Raw genomic sequence first — 15,651 nt, 5'->3', positions numbered from 1 at the left:
GCGTCAGTATGATGACCCTCATTTGCATGTCCTTAAGGATACAGTTCAGCACGGTGATGCCAAGGAAGTCACTATTGGAGATGAAAGTGTACTACAGATGCAGGGCAGGCTATGTATACCCAATGTAGATGGCTTGCATGAGTTGATTCTCTAGGAGGCTCATATTTCGCGGTACTCCATTCATCCGGGTGATGTAAAGCTGTATCGGGACTTGAGACAACACTATTGGTGGAGGCGGATGAATAAAGACATAGTGGGGTATGTATCTCGGTGTCTAAATTGTCAACAGGTGAAATATGAGCATCAACGACCGGGTGGATTACTTCAGAAGTTAGAGATTCCAGAATGGAAATAGGAGCAGATCACTATGGATTTCGTTGTTGGGCTCCCACGGACTCAGCAGAAGTTTGATGCAGTTTGGGTGATTGTGGATAGGCTGACCAAATTAGCTCATTTTATTCCTATGATTTCTACTTACTCTTCAGAGCAGCTGGCTCAGGTATATATTTGCGAGATTGTAAGACTTCACAGGGTACCGGTATCTATCATATCTGACCGGGGTACACAATTTACCTCGAGGTTTTTAGAGGGCAGTACAGCGTGAGTTGGGTACTCGGGTAGAGTTGATTACAACATTTCATCCTCAGACGGATGGGCAGTCCGAACACACTATTCAGATACTAGAGGATATGCTTCGTGCGTGTGTGATAGATTTTGGGGGTGCTTGGGATCAATTCTTACCACTTGCGGAGTTTGCTTACAACAACAGTTATCAGTCAAGCATTCAGATGGCTCCGTATGAGGCCTTGTATTGTAGGCGATGCTGGTCTCCAGTGGGTTGGTTCGAACCGGGTGAGGCTAGACTATTGGGTACAGACTTGGTTCAGGACGCCTTGGAAAAGGTTAAGTTGATTCAGGATCGACTTCGTACAGCCCAATCTAGACAGAAGAGTTATGCGGATCGGAAGGTTCGTGATGTTGCATTCATGGTTGGTGAGCGGGTATTGCTCCGGGTTTTGCCTATGAAGGGTGTGATGAGGTTCGGGAAGAAGGGCAAGTTGAGCCCTAGGTATATTAGGCCTTTTGAGATTCTTGAGAGAGTTGGAGAGGTGGCATACAAACTTGCACTACCACCTAGTCTCTCTGCAGTTCATCCGGCATTCCATGTTTCCATTCTTCGAAAATATCACGGCGATACGTCTCATGTGTTAGACTTCAGTTCGGTTCAGTTGGACAGGGATCTATCTTATGTTGAGGAACCAGTGGCCATTTTGGATAGGCAGGTTCGAAAGCTGAGGTCAAAGAACATTGCTCCCGTGAAGGTTCAGTGGAGGGGTCAGCTGGTCGAAGAGGCAAATTGGGAGACCGAGCATGATATGCGCTGCTGTTATCCACATTTATTCACTAGCTCAGGTACTTTTTCTAACTCCGTTCGAGGACGAACGTTTGTTCTAGAGGTGGAGAATGTGATGACCCAAAATGTCATCTTTAAATTTAATAAATAATTATGTGTTCTAAGACCTCGTAAAGCACTATTTATCATTCTTCGACTTGCGTACGCAGTCCGTAAAAATTTTCGAAAAGTTTTTATGTGAAAAATGGAAAACAATGTGAATTTGAGCTTTAAAACTCAACTGAGTTGACTTTGGTCTACGTTTTGAGCAAACAAACTCGGATCAGTATTTTGACAGTTCCGTTAGGTCTGTACCATGATTTGTGACTTGGGCGTACGCCCGGAATCAAATTCCGAGGTCTCTAGCCCGTGATATGAAATTTTGATGAAACATAAAAAGTTTAAGTTCAAATAGTGACCGGATGTCGAATTATCTACAAACGACCCAGGAATAGAATTTTGATGATTCCAACAGCTCCGTATGGTGATTTTGGACTTAGGAGCGTGATCGGAATTTTAATTTGAAGTCCGTAATGAAATTAGGCTTGAAATGGCTAAAATAGGAAATTAAGTTTGGAAGTTTGACCGGAGAGTTGAATTTTTGATATCGGGGTCAGAATCCATTTCTAAATATTTTCATAGCCTCGTTATGTCATTTATATCTTGCGTACAAAATTTGAGGTCAATCAGACTTGATTTGATAGGTTCCGGTATTGTTTGTAGAAATTGAAAGTTTCAAAGTTCATCAGGCTTGAATCTATGAGTGATTCATGTTTTTAGTGTTGTTGGATGTGATTTGAAGACTCGACTAAGTCCGTATAGTGTTTTAGGACTTGTTGGTATATTTGGTTGAGGTTCCGAGGGTCTCGGGCGTGTTTCGGATGGTATTCGGAGTATTTTCCTTCACTTTGGCACTACTGGTAGCTGCTGATTTCTGGTATTTTAAACCTTCTTCGCGATCGTGAAGATTGGGACGCGATCACGTAGCCTTAGTTGAGGCAGTGTTAATTTGTTCTTTGCGATCGCGTGAGGATAACCACCATCGTATAGGTTAGGCAGGCTGTGCATCGTGATCGTCTGGCATTGTTTGCGATCGCGTAAGGTTAATTGGTGGCTGCTAAGTTTTGTGCTTCGCGATCGCGTGAAGCGGGATGCGATCGCGTAGCTTTGAGACCTTGTGACTCGCGAACGTGTGAAGAGGACTGCGATCGCGTAGAGCTGGGAATTCTGTGCTATTCGACTGCGTGAGGATATACGCGATCGCGTAGAGTTAATTTAGGCAGTGGTAATTTTTGCTTCGCGATCGCGTGTGGATGTTCGTGATCGCGATGAGTAAAAACCTGGGCAGAATGTTTAAGTTCTGAAAATGGGACTTCGTCCCATTTTTCATTTTTAACGATTTGGAGCTCGGATTGAGGCGATGTTTGAGAGATTTTTAGAGAAAACGTTGGGGTAAGTGTTCTTAACTCAATCTTTGTTAGATTACCCGAATCTATCACTGTTTTTAACATTTAATTGATGATTTAAGTTAGAAAATTTTGAAAACCTCTTGGATAAATTTGAGGATTTGAGGGTCGAACTATTATTGGAATTTAGTCATTTTGGTATGGTTAGACTCGTGGTTGAATGGACTTTCATATTTCGTAACTTTCGCCGGATTCCGAGACGTGGGCCCCCCTGAGCCATTTTTGAGTTAATTTTGGATTGTTATTGAAAAATATAGTATTTTCTTACAGAATTAATTCTATAATTTTTATTGACTGTATCGAATTAGTTATGACTAGATACGAGTCGACCAGAATCGAAAAATCGAGGTAAAAGCATACTGCTTGGTTAAATTAGAGAAAGTCGAGGTAAGTGACTTGTCTAACCCTGTGTAAGGGAAATTTCTCCTAGGATTGGTATTAATTGTAATGTGATGAAAGTCGTGTACACGAGGTGACGAGTGTATACACGGACCAAATGTGAAGGATTATGTTTTTAAATTGTGAAGATTACTATTGCATATTAATTAATTTATTAAATCTTGTTATATTTTTCATCATTGATTTGATTTGTATACTTTAAATTTGCATTACCTTTTCCTGCTAATTGTTTTACCTGTTTAGTTGAAACTTGGTTCCTTTTATTCTGTGCATTATTTGAAATTGATTTTCTTAAATTTAAATATTATTAATATGAAATATTTGACATTTTAAATTTGGTATTGAAGCAACGTATTAAAGATTTTGAAATATTATTTTGTTGAATTATTTATTCCTGAATATTTGTGTAAGATTTTTGTACTCATTGTGATGGAGCCGTGAGCTCTTTATTGTGGAAAAATATTATTAATGACTTATTTTGGCATGAGCCGTGAGCTCTTTATTTTGAAAAACATTGTTGTTGAATTATGTTGGCACGTTAAATTATTTGAGCACTTGAGGTACAAATTGTAATATATTGTGATATTGATACGCATGCGGTGGTATAAGGTTTGGGTATTGAAACACATGCGGTGAGATAATGGTGCCTTGATACGCGTGGCTAGTAGGGGAAACTACTATAAGTCATGTGGTGTGATAAGGATGGCTGAAACGCGGGATGCTATTTCGGAAAAAATGTTTTCTTTAAAATAAATTGTGAAGGCTCCCGCGGTGAGATAAGAAAATTAGATATTGTGAATTTAATTATGATTTGGGACTACGAGGCGGTACCTCGGTAGTGCCGTTGTTGATATTGATTTATGGTCGTAGTTCCCTTCGATTTTATTATGAGTTTTCTTAAAGTTGTAAAGAAATTCTGTTTTGTTTCCACGAGGTATTTATTTGCCATTATTTGGTGTAATTAAATGTGACATACTACTTGATTCATTTCCATTATCATTTTATCTTATTAATTTATTTAAACATGTTTCCATATCATTATCTATTCTCCAGTAGGGTCTGACCTGACCTCGTCACTACTCTATCGAGGTTAGGCTTGGCACTTACTGGGTACCGCTGTGGTGTACTTTTACTATGGTTCTGCACATCTTTTTGTGCAGATTCAGGTACATTTTACCAGTCTAGACGTCAGTGAGTTACCTTCGCACGGAGACTTCGAGGTATATCTGCCAGTGTCCGCAGACTCCGGAGTCCCCTTCTATCATTTTTATGTTGCTTCCTTATTTTCCTTTAGACCTTGATACATAGAGACATTGAGAATAAATTTTTTTAGAAGTTTGAGACTTATTTCTACCGGGTTTTGGGAGTTATAACTATTTGAATTGTGGTTAATTTATTTCAAATATTTATTATTATTCCGCATTGATAGGCTTACCTAGTCTTAGAGACTAAGTGCCATCACGACCTCCTACGGAGAAAATTTGGGGTCGTGACAAAAAGAGATAAATGTTACTGAATAAATATTAACATCTATCAATACTATAATTAACTATATTATTTCTTCCGCCTCTCTTGATTACAAAAGTAATAAACAGTTAATATGTAGTACAAGATAGATAGAAAATCAAATAACGTTTAACTGTAAAAGCAGATAAAAGTTAAATAAAAAGTTTTAGCTCAAACATGTGAATTTAAGGAAAAATATCTACTATTATATAGAAATATTAAGATCTCTCTTGCTCCCAATACAAGAAAAGTTACTCCATACTAGAATTAGTACTAACAATGAAAATATTTTTGTCCATTAAATAAGAAAATAGAGAGAAATGTTCAAGAAGAATAATTTCCCATATTTAATTAAAAGCAAGAACTAGAATAATTTCCTACACTGAAATTTATTTAGAAACAACAACTAAACCACTATTGTGATTTAAAAGAAAAGATAACTTGATACTAGTGAAAGAAATAAAACAGAGAAGCTTATTAAGAATTTGGATTCAGACTTCTAGCTCTAAGCTTTCTCTCTACTACGATACCCTCTTCTGATCGGGCAACAACTTCTTATATAAGAAACTTTCATGATGACTTCTCGATTTGGTGCTAGATTTTCATGGCAAATTTAGATTTTGAATTTGCATAGATGCGAACTCGACTTCTCGATTTGGTGCTAGATTTCCATGGCAAATCTAGATTTTGAAATTGGAGAGATGAGAATTCTGTCATTATAAATTTAAATTTCGTCGATTTTATCATGGAAAATCGAGACTTGGTACATTGTCACAGCAGTAATGAATCATAGCTCGATTTTATCTTGAATATTATTTTTCTTTTTCATGTTGCGCACACACGACCCAATTTGTCCTATATGTCGTGATGGCGTCTAACGTCACCGTTAGGCAAGCCTACGATGAATTTACTACATGATTAATTCTATTAACACACTTACAAGTAATTAAGTTTCATTTATTTAGAAATTTGAGAAATAGAGAGTCAAATGAATAAAATGAAAGCATCTGAATGCAAGTATAAATATGTAAATACTCCAAAACCATAAAGTCTTCTAAAGTGTGTGCCAAGATCTGGTGTCACAAGTGTATGAACATTAGTAGAATAAACGACTCAGGTTGCATCTCACCACTAGGCCTTAGGGTAACGGAGGTGTGCGTCGGTATGTCCACCAGATGCACCTGCCTCATATCCTTGATGGTTAGTGCAGAAGTGTAGCGTGAGTACATAAACAACATGTACCCAGTAAGTATCAAGTCTAACATCGAAGAAATAACGACGAAGGGTCGACATTGTAATGACTCGGCCGGTTGTTTCGAGAGTTACAGCCCCGTTTTCCCTATTTCTACTTCTTTTTATGTTATTTAGTTGGTTCGGGTCCGGAAGGAACTCGGAGTGAAATGAGACACTTAGTCTCATAATTGAAAATTTTAAGTTAGAAAAGTGGACTGGATATGGACCTATGTGTAAACGACCTCGGATTTGAATTTTGATGATTCCAATAGTTTTGTATGATGATTTTGGGCTTAGGAGCGTGTCCGGAATATTATTTGGATGTCCGTAGAGGAATTAGACTTGAAATGCTGAAAGTTTAATTTTTGAGATATTTGACCGGGGGGTTGACTTTTTGATATCGGGGTCGGAATCCGAATCTGAAAATTGGAATACCTCTGTTATGTCATTTGTGACTTGTGTGCAGAATTTGAGTTTAATCGGACCTAATTTGATAAGTTCCGGAGTCGTTTGTAGAAATTAGAAATTTCAAAGTTCATTAGGCTTGAATTGGGGTGTAATTCATGGTTTTAGCGTTGTTTGAGGTGATTTGAGAGTTCGGCTAAGTCTGTATGATGTTTTAGGACTTGTTGGTATATTCGGTTGAGGTCCCGAGGGGCTCGGGTGAGTTTCGTATGGTTAACAGTTTGGATTTTGGACTTGGAACTCTGTTGGAATTTTTCTGATGCACCAACTAGTTTCCTTCATCGCGTTCGCGAGTGGGGCCTCGTGTTCGCGAAGAGGAACTGGGAGGCTGGAAATATTTGCTCTTGGCATTCACGAAGAGAAGCACGCATTCGCAAAAGGTGGACTGGGTGAGCATCGCAAACGCGAGAGGTGTTACGCGGTTGCGAAGAAGAGAGGAAGCAGCCGAAGACCCCCAGGCAATTGGTCTATGCGTTCGCGTAGAGGGGTGTCACGTTTGTGTAGTGAGGGGGAAAAGAAGCATCGCGTTTGCGATGGGTTGAACGTGTTTGCGTAGAAGGCATTGAGGCAGAGGCATTTTGTGCTTCGCAAATGCGAGGGTGATGTCGCATTCGCGAAAGAGGAATTTGGACGGGAGCTATTTTGTGCTTCGCGAACGCGAGGCACTGACCGCGTTCGCGAAGAAGAAAAGTCTGGGCAGTGAGTTTAAGTTCTGATTTAGAGCTCGGAATTGAGGCGATTTTGGGTGGTTTTCAGAGGAAACAATGGGGTAAGTGTTTTTAACTTAATATTGGTTAAATTACCCGAATCCATGGTTGTTTTTATCATTTAATTGGTAAATTGAGTTGGGAAAAGTTTGGAAACCTCTTAGTTTAAATTGAAGATTTATGGGTCGAGTTGGGGTTGGATTTTGGTAAAATTGGTATGGTTAGACTCGTGGTTAAATGGGTTTCCGGATTTTATAATTTTTGTCTAGTTCCGAGACGTGGGCCCCACAGGCGATTTTTGAGCTAATTTTGGATTTTTATGGAAAATCATTATTATCTTGTGGAATTAATTCCAATGAATTTTATTGACTGAAATGAATTATTTATGACCAGATTCGAGGCGTTTGGAGACCAATTCAGGAGGAAAGGACATTGCAGAATAAGAATTTCGCGGTTTGAGGTAAGTAACGATTGCAAATCTAGTCCTGAGGGTATGAAACCCCGGATTTCGTATCATTCAACTATTTTGAAGTAACACACATGCTAGGTGACGGGCGTGTGGGCGTGCACTGTTGGGGATTGTAACTTGGTCCGTCCCGTAGCAACTGTAAAGTTGCATATTTTATGAAAATTATATGATATTTATATGTTTTAGAAAGAATTTCTATAAATTGGGCTAAATGCCATGTTTGGGCCTTGCGCCAGTGCTGTTTGGACCCTTAGGGGCTTTTTCTTGCTATTTTCTCATTGTTTTCGATACTCAGGCGTGCTTATACGTGCTTACCGCATAACTCAGTTTTATGACTCTATTTTGATGCTTATAAATATTTTTGGCCGAATGCCCTGTTTTACTGAAAAGCCCGATTGGCTTGAGAGGTTATGACTGATTGAGGCCGAGGGCCTGATTTGTGAGTTTATTTATGGGATCGGGCTGTACGCCGCATCATGTTTGATATCGGCCGAGGGCCTGATTGTGAGGATGAGTGTCGATCGGGGCTACCTGCTTGCAACATACTTTATTATTATAGCACGTGAGTTGTCCGTGCAGCACATGAGTTGTCCGTGCAGATTATAGTGCTTGGGCTGAAGGTGCCCCTCCGGAGTTTGTACACACCCCCAGTGTGTGCAGGTACCTACTGAGTGCGAGTGCCGAGTGCTGAGTGACTGGGAGGCAAGAGTGATTATGAGGTATGCCCGAGTGGCACGAGTGACTATGAGGTTTGCCCGAGGGGTTGTATATGAGTGATGTTTTGACCGAGGGGTTGTTTATGATTTCATCATTTTTGCTCACCTTTGCATTGAGCCTTTTTTTGAAAAAATGTTAGAAAAATATCTTTAAATGATTTTTACTGGAACCGGGTTTAAACGAGATGATTTGATTTAAACATTGATTTTTAAAGCATGTTGTACTTTACTGAGATTTCATGATATGAATGTTATATGCTTTATTGCTCGTCACTACTGCTCAGTCTTTATCTATTGTTGTTACTTACTGAGTTGGCGTACTCACGTTATTCCCTGCACCTTGAGTGCAGATTCAGGTGTAGCTGGGCATTGTAGCGGTTATTGAGTGTTCTAGTTGCAGATTGTCTTGGAGATATCAAGGTAGTTATTTGGCGATCGCAACCCCTACTCTTCTCCCTCTTATCTTCCTCTAGTTGTATTTAGTTATTTTCCAGGCTGAGTTAGCCTTGATATTATTATACTGTTTATAGTAGATGCTCATGACTAGTGACACCCGATGTCGGGCTGTTCTTTTCGCACTTTTATTTTGATTGGAATTCCTTTACGAATGTTTATATATTAAATAACAATGAAATTATCTTTCAAATGAAGATATCGGCTTGTTTTGGAAATGAGTCGGCTTGCCTAGTTCCACGATAGGCGCCATCACGACAGGGGTTAGTTTGGGTTGTGACAGATTGGTATCAGAGCCTAGGTTACATAGGTCTCACGAGTTATGAGCGGGTTTAGTAGAGTCTTGTTGATCGGTACGGAGACGTCTGTACTTATCTTCAGGAGGCTGCAGAACCTTTAGGAAACTCCACATTCTTGAATTATTATCGTGTGAATCTGTTGATTCTAGTAACTAAACATCTGTTGTTTCATTCTCTCACAGATGGTGAGGACTCGTACTACAGGTCAAGAGGGCCATCCACCGGTACCACCAGCCAGGGCCGTGGTAGAGGTCGTGGTAGGGGCAGAGGTGATGCCCGTACAACAGTTGGGGCAGTACCTGTAGATCCACCGGTTGTCTCAGATCGGGACCAGGTTCCAGTAGTTGATGCACCAGCTCAGGCACCACCTGTGTCTATTGTGATTCCAGGCCTTCAGGAGGCCCTAGCTTAGATTCTGACAGCGTGTACCGACCTTGCTCAGGCGGTATCTATTTCGACTGCCGCAACCACTTCTTAGGCCATGGGAGGCACTCATACTCCCGTCAGTCACACACCCGAGTAGGTTATTCAGGGACTTCAGACAGTGGATGCACCACCAGCCCAGTCGGTTGCTGTTGCTCATGATTATGTGGTTCCTGCTATGCCTGAGGATGATCAGCGTAGGTTGGAAAGGTTTAGGAGACTTCAGCCACCACCTTTCAGTGGCATAGAGAGAGAGGATGCTCAGGACTTTTTGGATAGGTGCTAGAGGATACTTCGTACTGCTGGTATTTTGGAGACTTGTGGGGTCTCATTCACTACCTTTCAGTTTTCTGGGCTGTACTTAGATGGTGGGAGACTTACGAGAGGCGTAGGTCTGTTGGTGCAGCACCCCTTACTTGGCAGCAGTTCTCCGTGGTCTTTTTGGAGAAGTTCGTGCCTCGATCCCGCAGAGAGGAGTTAGGCAAACAGTTTGAGTGACTTCGCTAGGGTGATATGTCTGTGACACAGTATGAGATGCGATTCTCTGAGTTGGCCCATCATGCTATCGGGTTAGTTCTCACGGAGAGAGAGAGGATCATGAGGTTTATTGATGGTCTCACTTATTAGCTACATTTTCTCATGACCATAGAGAGGGTTTCGGGTGCTACCTTTGATGATGGCATTGCTCGGCAGATTGAGATGGTTCGCAGTTAGGAGAGGGTTGAGAGGGAGGCCAAGAGGCCTCGTGGTCAGGGTGGATTCAGCGATGCTCATTTTGAGGGTCAGTTCCAGCACGGTAGAGGTCGTCATTTCAGACATGCTCAGTCAGCTCGGCTATTTCATCGGGGTGCATCATCTGGCCATGGTTCTCACAGTTCTCATCAGGGCCACTCATCACTTAGTGCCTTTCCAGTTTAGAGTTCGTCCTGAGCTCCACCTGTTCAGGGCTCTTCCATGCCATGTTCTTCTACCAGTCATCCCGGTGCTAGGGGTTCCCTTTATTTTCCGCCACCAGCACTAGAGAGTTATTTTGAGTGTGGGGAGCTTGGGAATATATGGAGGCAGTGTCCTTGTCGTCATGTAGGTCTATCTCAGCAAAGGAGTCAGTCTCCGACTACAGCACCAGTTACCTCACCACCCGCCTAGTCAACTCGAGGTGGAGGTCAGTCAGCTAGGCGTCGCCCTAGAGGGGGAGGCAGATCAGGGGGTAGTCAGGCCCATTTCTATGCTCTCCCTGCCAGACCAGATGCTATTGCTTCAGATGATGTGATTACATGTGTTGTCTCAGTTTGACACAAAGATGCCTCTGTATTATTTGACCCTAGTTCCACGTATTCATATGTTTCCTCGTATTTTGCCCATTTTCTGGATATGCCCCGTGAGTCCTTAGTTTCATCTGTACATGTATCTACTCTTGTGGGCGATACTATTATTGTGGACCGCATATATCTGTCATTTGTGGTGACTATTGGGGGTTTGGAGACCCGCGCGGATCTATTGTTACTCAGTATGGTTGACTTTGATGTGATATTGGGTATGGGTTGGTTATCTCCATGTCATGCTATTCTAGATTGTCACGCTAAGACGGTGACGTTGACTATGCCGGGAATTCCGAGGGTTCAGTGGAGCGGTTCTGTAGATTATGTACCAAGTAAGGTGATTTCATATTTGAAGGCTCAATGCATGGTTGAGAAGGGTTGCCTATCTTATTTGGCTTTTGTGAGGGATGTTAGTGCAGAGACTCCTGTCATTGATTCTGTTCTGGTGGTACGTGATTTTCCGGATGTGTTTCTTGCAGACCTGCCGGGTATGCCGCCTGACAGGGATATTAACTTTGGTATTGATTTGGTGCCGGGCACTCAGGCCATTTTTATTCCACCGTATCGTATGGCACCGGCGGAGTTGAAGGAATTGAAAGAACAGCTTCAGGAACTCCTTGATAAGAGTTTTATTTGGCCTAGTGTACCTTGGGGTGCACCGGTTCTATTTGTGAAGAAGAAGGATGGTTCCATGAGAATGTGTATTGATTACATGTAGTTGAACAAGGTCACAATCAAGAATAAATATCCTTTGCCTCGCATTGATGATTTATTCGACCAGCTTCAGGGAGCGAGGGTGTTCTCTAAGATTGATTTGAGGTCCGGTTATCACCAGCTGAAGGTTCGGGATTCAGATATTCTTAAAACAGCTTTCGGAACCCGATATGGCCCTTATGTGTTCTTGGTGATGTCTTTCGGGCTGACCAATATCCCAACAACATTCATGCATTTGATGAACAGTGTATTCCAGCCCTATTTGGACTCATTCGTTGTTGTATTCATTGATGACATCCCGGTGTATTCTCGTACCCAGGAGGAGCACGCTCATCATTTGAAGATTGTATTACAGAGATTGAGGTAGGAGAAACTTTATGCAAAGTTCTCCAAATATGAGTTTTGGCTCAGTTCAGTAGCATTCTTGGGGCACGTGGTGTCCAGCGAGGGTATTCAGGTGGATCATAATAAGATAGAAGCGGTGCAGAGTTGGCCTAGACCGTCTTTCGCCACGGAAATTAGGAGCTTTCTTGGTTTGGTGGGTTACTACCGTCTCTTTCTGGAGGAATTTTCATCTATTGCATCGCCCTTGACCAAATTGACCCAAAAGGGTGCTCCATTCAGGTGGTCGAATGAGTGTGAGGAGAGCTTTCAGAAGCTCAAGACTACTTTGACCACAACTCCAGTGTTGGTTCTGCCATCAACTTCAGGTTCTTACACCGTGTATTGTGATACCTCAAGGATAGGCATTGGTTGTGTTTTGATGCAGGAGGGTAGGGTGATTGCCTATGCCTCGCGCCAGTTGAAGACCCATGAGAAGAACTATCCTGTCCATGATCTTGAGTTAGCAGCCATTGTTCACGCCGTGAAGATTTGGCGTCATTATTTGTATGAGGTTCATTGTGAGATCTATACTGATCATCGGAGTCTGCAGTATCTATTAAAGCAGAAGGATCTTAACTTGCATTAGCGGAGATGGTTGGAGCTTCTTAAGGACTATGATATCACTATTTTGTACCATCCGGGGAAGGCCAATCTGGTAGCCGATGCTTTGAGTCGCCGGGCAGAGAGTTTGGGGAGTTTAGCATATCTTCCAGCAGCAGAGAGACCGTTGGCATTGGATGTTTAGGCCTTAGCGGGCTAGCTTGTCAGAGTAGATATTTTGGAGCCTAGTCGGGTATTGGCTTGTGTGGTCTCCAGGTCTTCTCTTTATGACAGTATCAGGGATTGTCAGTATGATGACCCCTACTTGATTGTTCTTCAGGACAGGGTTCAGAGAGGTGATGCTAGGGATGTGACTATTAGTGATGACGGCGTGCTGAGAATGCAGGGCTGGATATGTGTGCCTAATGTAGATGGGTTTCGAGAGTTGATTCTTGAGAAGGCCCACAGCTCGCGGTATTCCATCCATCTGGGTATCGCGAAGATGTACCATGATTTGAGGCATCACTATTGGTGGATGGCGATGAAGAAGGATATAGTTGGGTTTGTAGCTCGGTGTCTCAACTGTCAGCAAGTTAATTATGAGCATCAGAGATCGGGTGGCTTGCTTTAGAGATTAGAGATCCCAGAGTGGAAGTGGGAGCGGATCACCATGGGCTTTGTAGTTGGGCTCCCATGAACTTCGAGGAAGTTCGATGCTATTTGGGTTATTGTGGATCAGCTGACCAAGTCCGCGCACTTCATTCCAGTTGGTACTACTTACTTTTCAGAGCGGTTGTCTGAGATTTACATCCGAGAGATCGTTCGCCTGCATGGTGTCCCAGTTTTCATCATTTCAGATAAGGGCACTCAATTAACATCGCAGTTTTGGAGGGCCGTGCAGTAAGAGTTGGGTACTCAGGTTGAGTTGAGCATAACTTTTCACCCTCATACGGACGGGCAGTCCGAGCGCACTATTCAGATATTGGAGGACATGTTGCGTGCTTGTGTCATTGACTTTGAGGTTTCATGGGACCAGTTTCTGTCACTCGCGGAGTTTGCATATAACAACAGTTATCAGTCGAGTATTCATATGGCTCCGTACGAGGCTTTGTATGTGAGGAGATGTAGATCTCCGGTTGGATGGTTTGAACTGGGTAAGGCTAGGCTCTTAGGTACAGACTTGGTCCAGGACACATTAGATAAGGTGAAATTGATTCAGGAGCGGCTTCGCACAATGTAGTCTAGGCAGAAGAGCTACGCGGTTAGGAGGGTTTGTGATGTGTCTTTTATGATTGGGAGAAGGTTTTGCTGAAGGTATCATCCATGAAGGGTGTTATGAGTCTTGGGAAAAGGGGCAAGTTGAGCCCCTGGTTCATTGGGCTTTTTGAGGTGCTTCAGAGGATAAGAGAGGTGTCTTATAAGTTTGCCTTGCCACCCAGCTTGTCGAGTGTGCATCCAGTGTTTCATGTTTCCATGCTCTGGGAGTATATTGGAGATCTGTCCCATGTTTTGGATTTCATCATGGTTCAGTTGGAGGGTAATATGACTTATGATGTGGAGCCGATGGCTATTTTGGATCGGCAGGTTCGAAGGTTGAGGTCAAAGTATATAGCTTCAGTGAAAGTGCAATGGAGAGGTCAGCCTGTGGAGGAGGCCACCTAGGAGACCGAGCGGGAGATGCAGAGCAGATATCCACGACTATTCGAGACTCCAGGTATCTTTCTAGACCCGTTCGAGGATGAACGGATGTTAAAGAGAGGGAGGATGTAACGACCCGACTGGCTGTTTCGAGAGTTAAAGCCCCGTTTAACCCATTTCTACTTCCTTTTGTGTTATTCAGCTATATTATATTATATCGGGTTAGTTGGTTCGGGTCCGGAAGGAACTCAGAGTGAAATGAATCACTTAGTCTCATAATTAAAAATTTTAAGTTAGAAAAGTGGACCGGATATGGACCTATGTGTAAACGACCTCGAATTTGAATTTTGATGATTCCAATAGTTCCGTCTGATGATTTTGGGCTTAGGAGCGTGTCCGAAAAATTATTTGGAAGTCCGTAGAGGAATTAGACTTGAAATGCTGAAAGTTTAATTTTTGAGAAGTTTGACCGGGGGGTTGACTTTTTGATATCAGGGGCGGAATCCGATTCTGAAAATTGGAATACCTATGTTATGTCATTTATGACTTGTGTGCAAAATTTGAGGTCAATCGGACGTGATTTGATAGGTTCCGGAGTCGGTTGTAGAAATTAAAAATTTCAAAGTTCATTAGGCTTGAATTGGGGTGTAATTCATGATTTTAGTATTGTTTGAGGTGATTTGAGGGTTCAACTAAGTCCGTATGATGTTTTAGAACTTGTTGGTATATTTGGCTGAGGTCCCGAGGGGTTCGGGTGAATTTCGGATGGTTAACGGGTTGGATTTTGGACTTTGAACTCTGCTAGAATTTTTCTGATGCACCATCTGGTTTCCTTCATCGCGTTCGCGAGTGGGGCCTCGCGTTCGCGAAGAGGAACTGAGAGGCTGGTAATATTTGTTCTTTGCGTTCATGAAGAAAAGCACGCGTTCACGAAGGGTGGACTGGGTGAGCATCGCGAACGCGAGAGGTGTTACGCATTCGCGAAGAAGAGAGGAAGCAGCCGTAGACCCCCAGGCAATTGGTCTATGCGTTCGCGTAGGGGGTGTCGAGTTCGCGTAGTGAGGGGGAAATGAAGCATCGCGTTCGCGATCCGTTGAACGTGTTCGCGTAGAAGGCATTGAGGCAGAGGCATTTTGTGCTTCGCCAATGCGAGGATGATGTCGCGTTCGCGAAAGAGGAATTTGGACGGGAGCTATTTTGTGCTTCGCGAACGTGAGGTACTGACCGCGTTCGCGAAGAAGAAAAGTCTGGGCAGTGAGTTTACCCATTTTCAGTTTTTGGCGATTTGGAGCTCGGAATTGAGGCAATTTTGGGTGATTTTCAGAGGAAACAATGAGGTAAGTGTTCTTAACTCAATATTGGTTAAATTACCCGAATCCATGGTTGTTTTTATCATTTAATTGGTAAATTGAGTTGGGAAAAATTTGGAAATTTCTTGGTTTAAATGGAAGATTTAAGGGTCGAGTTGGGGTAGGATTTTGGTAAAATTGGTATGATTAGACTCGTGGTTGAATGGGCTTCAGGATT

This window comes from Nicotiana tabacum, chromosome 9 (genome assembly GCF_000715075.1).
Source record: "Nicotiana tabacum cultivar K326 chromosome 9, ASM71507v2, whole genome shotgun sequence".
In the NCBI taxonomy this organism is placed as follows: domain Eukaryota; kingdom Viridiplantae; phylum Streptophyta; class Magnoliopsida; order Solanales; family Solanaceae; genus Nicotiana; species Nicotiana tabacum.
This window is presented reverse-complemented; position numbering follows the sequence as displayed.